We start from the raw sequence: 9264 nt of genomic DNA on the forward strand, positions 1-9264 counted from the left end.
CTAATATCCCAGCCCGCAAGTACCAGCAGGCCTGCTTGCCTCCACCCAGCTGCCTTCCCTCCTTGCCTGGAAGCAGTCGAGTCCGGGTGGGCACTGACCGCATTCCTGTGAGGCAGGATATGGCAGACGGCCGGCTGAGGAGAAGGCGGTGGGAGCGGTGGCCGTAGCCCCTGGGGTTGCACCTGTGAAGGCTCTGGAGCCTGGCAGCAGGTGCCCGTGGCGCTCAGCGCAGGTGGCAGGTGCCGGGCTTTGAGTGGAGCGCTGGCCTGAAGTGGCAGGAGCCGGGTGGCATGGCACAGGGGCTGTTGTCGGCAGGGCAGGTGGGACTGGGCAGGTAGTTGTGGCCGAGTGGTGAAGGCGATGGACTAGAAATCCATTGGGGTTTCCCCGCGCAGGTTCGAATCCTGCCAACTACGGGGTGCAGGTGTCCCCTTTTGGGCTCCCCGCAACTGCAGCGGCAACGCCTCTGCCCACCACACCGGTTCTTGCCTCCTCCCCCTAAACACACCTTCATCGGCAGGAAATTCTCCTCCCTGCCTACAGGCTAGGCGAGGCAGAGGAACCCAAGGGGCCAGGAAGAAGTACTTCACTGCTGTTGGTTGTTGAGCAGAACTCAAGAGCCTGACCTCCTCACCAGACAGCCAAAGCAGCACCAGCGGTCTTCCCTGCAGTGGTGGCAGAACAAGCACTGCTCCAGGCTCAGAGAGGAGGGCTTTCTCTGACTCCCTGGCACCCGTCCCGGTGGCGGGGCAGCCCTTGGCCGTCAGGAGCAGCAAGGATGGGGCTGTGCCAGGGAGGACAAGGCAGGCAGGACCTGTGGGTGATGCAGCACAGCACGGTCAGGGCACAGCCCGTAAAAGTAGAAGAATTACTTCCCTTGTTGGATTCCGTGCTAACTGTCCTTGTCTCCGTCCTCATCTGGCACAGAAGTGACTTTTATAGCGGGCACGGTCCTGCAGCCCCTTGGATTTCTGGGCAGGCTTGCAGCCCTCGAGAGCTCGCTGCAGAGCAGCTCCTCTCTGGCCTGCTCAGCACCAAGGCTGCCCCTTGCTCCAGGGTTTCCTTCAGAGCCTGCAGAGCCAACCCGGGTGCTCCAAGAGAACGTGCCGCCCCCAGGGTTATGGGCAGGAGACGTGTGGAGAAGGGCAGGCAAGGCCCTTTGGACCACCCAACCCAGGCCCAAAGCAGGTGAGCTTTGCAGGGAGACAATTCTCCTGCCTGGCCATGGGTGCAGGTAAGAAGAAGGGAGAGAGGCGAGAGGCCAAGCGCTGCTGCTGGCAGTGCCAGGGAGGGTCAGGACGCCCTGTGGGAGGTGCCGCCTGCGGTGCTGGGGGGAGCAGAGTGGCGCGGCGGCTGCGTGCCGGGCCCATGGGCCAGAGTGCGATGGACCAAAACCACCCTCTGGTACCTGAGGGGTTTTCTCCCGGCTCCTGACAGCTGCTGCCTCTCCCAGCAAGTTTTAGCCTGCACTGCTTGCTGGGCACCCATGGCCATGCCTCTCCCTCAGCCCCTTCTCTCTGCCACTGCCACCTCCTTTCTCCTTTTGCTTTCTTAGGAGCCAGCACTCCCAAAGTGACCCCCCGGCAAGGCAGCCGGTGGCCGTGGAGCAGCAGGCAGAGCACAGCACAGCACAGAGCTCCCTCCATGAGGCACTGGGGGTCCTGGGGACACAGGTCTTTCACCCTGTCAGGCAGCTCCACCCCAACTTCCCAGCCAGAAGCAGGGAGCTCCAGGACTCCGCAGGTGGGGGAGGAGGACGAGGACCAGGACTGTTGTGATCAGAGCAGCACAGAGGCAGGATGATGTTCCTGTAAGCGTGGGTGAGAGGCAACATCCTCTACCCGGCTCCTGTGTTCCGTGACACGATACATCTGCTTTTGCAGGGCAGTCTCTCTGTAACCTCTGAAATACAAAGATCCAGACTGCATGTCTCGGAGGGGCTATGCCTCCCTGTCCATGTTCACAGTGGCTGATCTACCCTATACATGCTTCTGCATTGCACAGACACGCTGAAGTTTACTGGAACTGGATGCAACAATGGATGGATGGAACTGGATGTTCCTGATAGCTATGAACTGAGACACCTCATTCCTCTTGCAGCTTATGGGCCAAGGGAAACACAAGGAACCCTTCTCAACTAGACTCTCTAGCGGAAGGGGACGAAACTTGTCAAGTCTCTGGTTCCAGGGTTGCTGAGAGCAAAAAAAGCAGCATTCCTTGCTGTGCTGACAGTCAAAAACCGTTGTGGGCAGTGGGGTTGTATGGAGGGTTGAGGGGCCAATTATAAGGAGGGCCGAGACCACTTGTATGAGGTTCCGGAAGGCCAAGGGCCAAGTCCTGCACTTGGGTAGCAACAACCGCAGGCAACGCTAGGGGCTTGGGGCGAAGGGGCTGGAATGCTGTCCAGCAGAAAAGGATTTGGGGGTGTTACTGACAGACAACGACAGAACCTGGTCATGGGAGCCATGGCAGCACATCTCCAGGACACCAGTAAGATGGCTGCAGAGATGGAGAGAGTGGTGGGCTGAGCCCGGAGCATATGGGTCATCATGGGCGGCAGCAGGGGACAGCATCACTTTTCCAGGAGGTCCCGTGGTGTAATGGTGAGCACTCTGGACTCTGAATCCAGCGATCTGAGTTCAAATCTCAGCGGGACCTCAGCCTTTTGGCTGCTCTCTCAGGCCTCCCCTCAGCATGCTTACGCCTTCACAGCCTCGCTCTTGGGTCACTTGCTTAATGCTCTCTGATTTTCCTTGGTGGCTCCTCCTGGCTGAGGGCATCAGCCACCGGCTCTGCACACGACCCACCACCTGAGGAGCAGAACAGGCAGTCCACGCCTGCCTCAAAGCAGGGTCAAGAGAGGAGCCGCTGCAGGGCCTTGCCTGTTTGTATGTTGGAGACTCTCCAACTCTCCCTGGGCAACTGTTTGACCACCCTCACAGCAAAACAGGGCTACCGCGTGTGGCATTACTTCTGTTTCCACCCCTGACAACGGCTTCTGGTTCCAACCATGTCTCTGCGGATTCCCTGTCTTTCTCTTGCCTGCTTGATTATGTTTCTTGCTCTGCTACCGGTTTGCGGCGCTCCACCAACAACGGGCAGAGCCCCATGCTTGGGATTATATTTGCTGCACGGAGACAGCACAGATTCTCCCACCTCCTTGCAGAGCTGCTAGGTGACTGAGGGAGGAGCAGAACAAACCACCCCATGTCCCCTGCTATGCTTCATAAGATCTTTAATGAGAAAGAGGATGTGCAGTGGCACAAATGTTCAGCAAAGCGGAAGATAACGGGCCCTTTCTCGAGGAGCTCAGAGCAAAGCGGAGCCAGAGGAGTCACAGAGAGGCCTGCCGTGCAGCCAGGAGCAGTGGCACAGGTCCCTCCTGCCAGGGGGGATGAGGACAGCCAGCCCGTCGGCAAGCCGTGGCCACGCTCCTGCTGCTGCAGAGGCCCCGTCTTCCTTCCCTCTCCAAAGGGGATGGTCGGCCAGCTTCAGCAGTTCAGGCGGCAGCAGGGGGAAGGCAGACACAGGCCTGAGCCCCCCAGACCAAGGGAGCCCCCAGAAGAGATGGGAACCCCCCCAGCACTGAGGGACCTGCCAACAGCAGCTGACAGGGAGGATCCCACGGCTGTGCTCTGAGGGAAAGAGGTGAGGATGGGGCCCGGCAGGGTCACCACCACCGGGGAGGCCTCGATGGCCACCGTCGAGTCAGCGCAGCGGGCGACGCAGGGCTCACTGCAGCTGCTTGCAAGTGGCGTTGGGCCACAGCTGCCGCAGGACTGTGGGAGACAGGGTCGGAAGCAAGACATCTCTCGGTGAGGGCGGCAAAGCTGAAACACAGAGCAAACACAAACCCCAGCATCAGCCTGTCCATCGTTTGCTCACATCTCTTTGTGGACGCTCTTTGCTGCCCTCCAGCTCCGTGCCCGGGAGGAACCGGCAGCTGATTTTGCCAACACGCACCGGGAGCAAAGATGTGCCTAACTGGCTCCTGATCCCACCAGGACTTCCCGCTGCACTTCCCGGTGCAATTGCATGGAAGAAGAGTGATGCAGCTACCCCAGCACAAACAGGCTGGGTTGAACAAGTGCCTCAGAAATCACCTCTTAAGAACACAGACCGTGCCTACAGCTCCCAGGGCCATCATCGTGCCCTCTGAGCTGAACGGCACGGGAAGGCTGACCCTCTCTGGGGACAGGACCCGGCACAGGGCGGTTAAAGCTCCTGTGGAAAGACTCGTCCTACCCCAGCTCCAGAACAAACAGGGCTGCATTGAAGAAGGCACTGGGTTCGCTTTCCCATCTGGGGAGAGACCACCTGCCTCAGGCAGAAATTCCGGCGGGCAGAGCGCCCTGCAGCTGAGCCCCAGCGATGTCCTCCTGCTGGAAAGAAGCCCCCGCTTCCCAGCTCCCCCCAGCCACCACCATCACCAGGGAAAGCGGACACAGCCCTTCCACAGTTCTACTGCAGGGCCAAGCTGAGGCAGCCCAAGGATCAGCCTGAGTAGCCACCACGACAGCAGTTCAGCCCACAGAGAGGGACGGAGCGGACTCAGGCTTACCTCGTTCCTCGAGGAGAGGGAGGCAAGAGAGGAGGATGCGGAGCCTGGAGCAGCGCAGGCTTTTATGCTGTGTCCCACAGCCCTGTGGGGCCACAAACATTCCTTGCTCATGAAGCATCTAAACACTGAGGAGTTGCCGCTCGCTGAGGCTTCGCTGGTGACTCTGCCATCTTCCTCCTCCTCTTCCATCCAAAATGTTGTGCTCCCCCTCCGTGCTGTCTAACCCCGATGTAATTCATTTCTGTCCTCACCAGATCTAGCTTCCTGTCATCCGGCTCTAACATGGCCTGGTTTTGTGATCAAGACACACTTGTGTCCTTCCCTGAAAGAGACCCAAACCCAAACTGACCTGTCTTGGAGTTCCCTGCGATAAGTCATTTGAGCCGCTGAAGGAAAGGCTGAGTAAAGTCAGTTTCCTGAAGTGGAAGCCATCCCACTGGATTGCTGAATGCTCTGTTTCTGTAGAGACTCCTGGGTGGTGGATAATGCCCTGCGGGGTTTGCTACAGCAGTGGGAGAAGACCTGTTGACAGTGCAGAGGCGTGGGGAACGGCATTTCTCCCCACAAAATGATTGAGAAGGAAAGCCTTTCAGACCAGCTGGTTGTATCGACATAAAATGGCTACTCGCTGCTTCCTGGGCCTCAAGGACGCAAACAAGGACAAATCTTCCTGCTTGAGTGGCAGACCCAAAGGTGGGAAGGGAGCAACAATGTTGCAGATGGCGCCTGGCAGCTTTGCCCAGACCCCTTGACAACTGAGGTACAGCAACCTGATTGGACCATACTTCTGTGCAGATGAGGACTGCAGCATGGCACTAACCAAGGGACTGAACACTGAACTATAAAAGACAATGCTTGCTTGCTGCTTTGGGGGCTGCTGCTCCTGGGGGGTTGCTGCTGCAGCTTCTGCTTTTGGCTGAAACTTGGCCTGGATTTTATGAGGAGTTTGCCAAAGGACTTGCTGCTTGAGGTTTGAGGACCCTGGACGGGCTACCCGTGGACACCAGGAGACCACCGTAGCCAGAAACTAAACCACTGACGCAAACCAACTGGTCGTGGTGCGGCTCTCTACTTGGCATGTGAAGCTGTGCAAGAGGGAGACTGCCTGCATAAGCTCTGCGCCTGTGGACCATCCCGGGAAAATTGTAAGGCTGTGTACCCTATTGCCCTGTTCCACGCAATCCCTCCCTTACCAGATATTCCGTCGCGCTTGTCCTCCTCCCCCTTGTTCCCTCGGGCCCTTGCACTCCCATTTGGGAGCGCACGTTATTATTAGTTAACAAGTATATGTTATTTCCTGGTTTATCCTCCCCGTACCTTTCCTGAGCCCTTGTCCCCGTAATTTGGCTTTTCCCCTAAATAAACCATGAATTCGTGAACTTGTATCTTGGGGCCACTTACAGTTTGTGGGCATGGTGAGAGATGGATATTCTAGTTCCACCCCAACCTACGGTCCTGAAGTGACCGTTCTCCTGGGAGGGGTGAACGCCAAGCGTGACCCCTGGTCCCTGTAAGCAAAACCTCCTAATAAAAGGAGAAGTCACCGAATATCCTGACATTCGGGCGGTCTGCTGCTGTGGCTGGACTGTGACAAGAGGTAAACCCTTCGGGCCTGCTGCCTTGTAGCAGGCCATTGCTGCCAGGGCAGAAAACATGGCTCTATTGATACGTCATCTAGATGTTACATCCAGTCCTTGCCCTCTGCAATCTGTTCTTCCGCACTAATAACCAACGGCCTGGTTTTGTGATCAAAGAGATGCCAACATCCAGATTGACCTGTTTTGCTCAGCAAGGACATCCCAGAGGCCAAAGGCCTGGCTGGCTTGCTTTTGAGGAGAGGCACAGGGCAGGGTGCCAAAAGCTCATGGCTCTTTTTCCTGGGTCGCAAGTCCATGCATTTCAAACTACAAAGGGACGTTAGATCAGTCTTGCAGAGCACCTGGGAGTTATCGTGATGCGGAAGAGTTGGGAAAATCCAAGAGGAGCCACAGGAAAACACGAGTCAGCCTGGTGAGGACTTTCTTGGATGTCATGTCCTGGCCTCAGGCATGCCAGGGGATACCAGAGCTCATAGCCTCATGAAGCAACTGGTGCTTCTAAGCCATCTCTTGCTGCTGCTGCCGCCTTCCAAACCATTGCCTTTTGATGATTGCTCAGGGGCTCATGTGACTCAGTGCACCACAGAATGATGAAGGTTGGAATGGCCCTCTGGAGATGCTCTAATCTACTCCAAAAGGGGGCACATCAATCCAGACGTGGCCTCTGCTGTGCCAAGGGAAGGGCAACAGTCCCTCTCCTCACAGCATTCATCAAACAGCTTGAGTGTAAAAGGTCCTTTTAAGATTACCCACTCCAGCCATGTATCCACCAAACAGGTACGCTGTCACTTGAGCAGGACCTTGAGGCCTGGTCCTCACCCTACCGATTAAGGCCTCTCAGAGCCGGACCTCCCAGGCCCACAAGGGGTCTCCAGCAGGTGGCAGTGAGGCTGCCAGCACTGGTGAGGAGGTACCAGAGTTATGGGGTAAGGTCAGGAAGTGGAGTTGAAGAAGCAATCAGGATTAGGAGTGAAGGGTTCCCCCAAAGATTTGCCATGCAACTTGTGCTGGGACAGACTTTCTCTCCTCCTTCCAGCCCTTCTCCCCACAAGGGGCTTCTAGTCACCGGCTGAAAGTGATACGCAGAGCAAGTAGCAGTCTGTGCTGTGCTGGTTTGCTTTGGCAGGTTTTCTGCTAGTGGGGGTATGGGCCAAGGGATGTCTCCTCTAAGAAGTGGAAAAGCTCCCCCAGCTACAAATCGGGTGGCCAAGGCCGAGCCATTAGAGAGACAACAGATGGGCCTCTGTGGTTTACATAGGAAAAAACAGAGGAACTCCAGAAGTCCTTTCGAATTGTCCTCGAGTTCACTGAGTCACGTGAGCCCTTGAGCAGCCCCCAAAACACAGTGTCATGGAAGACAGCAGCAGGAGATTGCATAGAAGCACCAGGTGTTTCAGGAATGGTGCTAAAAGGTGTGGAAGTACCTTTGAGGAAAGCAGAACTTTCAGAGGAAGGAAATTGTGAGCTCGGGTAGCCCTGGCTTGCCTGAGGCTGGGGCACAGTGTCTACTGAAGTCCACAGCAGGGTGATTCATCTTTGCCTGGAGCTCAGGGTTTTTCCCAGCTCTTCCACATCACGATGACTCCCTGCCCTGCGCCTCTTCTCAAAAGCAGGCCATGCAGGCCTTGGGCCCCTGGGATGACCTCGCTGAGCAAAACAGGTCAATTTGGAGTGGGTCTTTTTCGGGGTAGGACGCGGGCATCCCTTTGATCATCCTCCTACGCATTGGCTTGCTACTTTCCAACCAGTACTGTCCAAGGTCCTCGTTAATGGCCGCACAAAATCCCTGCACAGGAAGCCGGTGACCTGCAAGCCAACTGGTCTTAGCCGGTGGCGCCAGAAATGAATTACATCGGGGTTAGACAGCACGGAGGGGGAGCACAACATTTTGGATGGAAGAGGAGGAGGAAGATGGCAGAGTCACCAGCGAAGCCTCAGCGAGCGGCAACTCCTCAGTGTTTAGATGCTTCATGAGCAAGGAATGTTTGTGGCCCCACAGGGCTGTGGGACACAGCATAAAAGCCTGCGCTGCTCCAGGCTCCGCATCCTCCTCTCTTGCCTCCCTCTCCTCGAGGAACGAGGTAAGCCTGAGTCCGCTCCGTCCCTCTCTGTGGGCTGAACTGCTGTCGTGGTGGCTACTCAGGCTGATCCTTGGGCTGCCTCAGCTTGGCCCTGCAGTAGAACTGTGGAAGGGCTGTGTCCGCTTTCCCTGGTGATGGTGGTGGCTGGGGGGAGCTGGGAAGCGGGGGCTTCTTTCCAGCAGGAGGACATCGCTGGGGCTCAGCTGCAGGGCGCTCTGCCCGCCGGAATTTCTGCCTGAGGCAGGTGGTCTCTCCCCAGATGGGAAAGCGAACCCAGTGCCTTCTTCAATGCAGCCCTGTTTGTTCTGGAGCTGGGGTAGGACGAGTCTTTCCACAGGAGCTTTAACCGCCCTGTGCCGGGTCCTGTCCCCAGAGAGGGTCAGCCTTCCCGTGCCGTTCAGCTCAGAGGGCACGATGATGGCCCTGGGAGCTGTAGGCACGGTCTGTGTTCTTAAGAGGTGATTTCTGAGGCACTTGTTCAACCCAGCCTGTTTGTGCTGGGGTAGCTGCATCACTCTTCTTCCATGCAATTGCACCGGGAAGTGCAGCGGGAAGTCCTGGTGGGATCAGGAGCCAGTTAGGCACATCTTTGCTCCCGGTGCGTGTTGGCAAAATCAGCTGCCGGTTCCTCCCGGGCACGGAGCTGGAGGGCAGCAAAGAGCGTCCACAAAGAGATGTGAGCAAACGATGGACAGGCTGATGCTGGGGGTTTGTGTTTGCTCTGTGTTTCAGCTTTGCCGCCCTCACCGAGAGATGTCTTGCTTCCGACCCTGTCTCCCACAGTCCTGCGGCAGCTGTGGCCCAACGCCACTTGCAAGCAGCTGCAGTGAGCCCTGCGTCGCCCGCTGCGCTGACTCGACGGTGGCCATCGAGGCCTCCCCGGTGGTGGTGACCCTGCCGGGCCCCATCCTCACCTCTTTCCCTCAGAGCACAGCCGTGGGATCCTCCCTGTCAGCTGCTGTTGGCAGGTCCCTCAGTGCTGGGGGGGTTCCCATCTCTTCTGGGGGCTCCCTTGGTCTGGGGG

General features: G+C 57.4%; 2 non-coding genes across 2 annotated transcripts; both read left to right on the top strand.

Annotated features, from left to right (window-relative positions):
- The first annotated feature begins 334 nt into the window (after positions 1–334).
- TRNAS-AGA (transfer RNA serine (anticodon AGA)) lies at positions 335–416 on the top strand. The gene has a single exon. It is a non-coding gene; the product is annotated as a tRNA-Ser (tRNA).
- A 2170-nt stretch (positions 417–2586) lies between these two features.
- On the top strand, positions 2587–2658 carry TRNAQ-CUG (transfer RNA glutamine (anticodon CUG)). The gene has a single exon. It is a non-coding gene; the product is annotated as a tRNA-Gln (tRNA).
- Positions 2659–9264: the final 6606 nt, after the last annotated feature.

This window comes from Apus apus, chromosome 10 (assembly GCF_020740795.1).
Source record: "Apus apus isolate bApuApu2 chromosome 10, bApuApu2.pri.cur, whole genome shotgun sequence".
NCBI classification, from domain to species: domain Eukaryota; kingdom Metazoa; phylum Chordata; class Aves; order Apodiformes; family Apodidae; genus Apus; species Apus apus.